Below are 1195 nucleotides of genomic sequence, written 5' to 3'. Positions count from 1 at the left end.
AATGTTATTTGATTTCAAAGAGTCAAAAAGAAAAGAAGGAAAAAAAGACAACATCCACATCCAGAATACCTACATCAACGAAAGTAGGTATTTCTTGCCTCTATTATTATGAGATTTATTTTTGAAGTATGTTCACATAATTTCGACGACAAGTTGACATAACTCATTATTGTGCCGCATCACCACCAATCATATTGAAAATATGTAATTAATGCTCTAGTGCGGATTAGGATTCCCTCAAATTTCTTTCAAATTTAAGATTCTGTTATTATTAAATCCTAGTCATAATAAGAGAATTGTGTATGTCTTTGTGCAGCCCGCCCTAGCTCTTTGTCTTTGTCTATAGTCTCAATTTTTTTGAACAAGCATGTGTGACAAAATCTCCATGTAATTTTATCATCTTCAATGCTACCTTTACAAATGTCAATATGTATATTTTTGACTTTTATTAGATTTTAATTAAGCCCCCATTAAGAGTACTTTAATTCTCAACGTACATGCCTAATATCTCATGCACCTAATGCCTTATCTCTTTAGCCACATAACATAATCTCATGCTAAAAAATATCTTTGAGCAAATTGATCGGTGATGATTAAATTATTTCATTCTCTCAAGGAAAAGAAAACAAAAATAATTCTTTCAATTTATTCGTATATCTAGTAATAATTAGTATGAGAAGTACTTTAATTTTGAATAGATGGTACGTACTCTATTTTGATATGTTCAATATCTTCTTCTTTTTATTCTTTCTTTATTTTTTTATTTTTTCTTTTTTTGGCAGCTTACCTACTCAAACAAATTCATATTATTGGAGGCCTAAGTCTTCTATTCTCATCACAGAATCAAATGAAAAACATTTAACATAAGTAGTCATCATCAAAAACATCAAACACATTGGCTACACAACATGGAACACATCTCTTAAAAGAGACCCACAAATCCAAACCAACAATCACTGTACATAATTCAATCAAATGGAGAAAAGCAAAAACAAGGAAAGAAAGAAATCGAAAACCCCTAATTTTTAAAACCTAAATCTGCAGCTTGTATTTACCACATCCAATAAACCTTCTACCAAGATTTTTCTGCGTGCGAGTAGTCATCACTCGTGATTCAATTCCGCATAGGCATTTCGTACACGCAGATGTAGACTTCGCCGGCAAACTTCCCACCGACAGTACACAGCCACTCGAA

Source organism: Corylus avellana, chromosome ca7 (genome assembly GCF_901000735.1).
Source record: "Corylus avellana chromosome ca7, CavTom2PMs-1.0".
NCBI classification, from domain to species: Eukaryota; Viridiplantae; Streptophyta; class Magnoliopsida; order Fagales; family Betulaceae; genus Corylus; species Corylus avellana.
Note: the sequence above shows the minus strand (reverse complement) of the source record.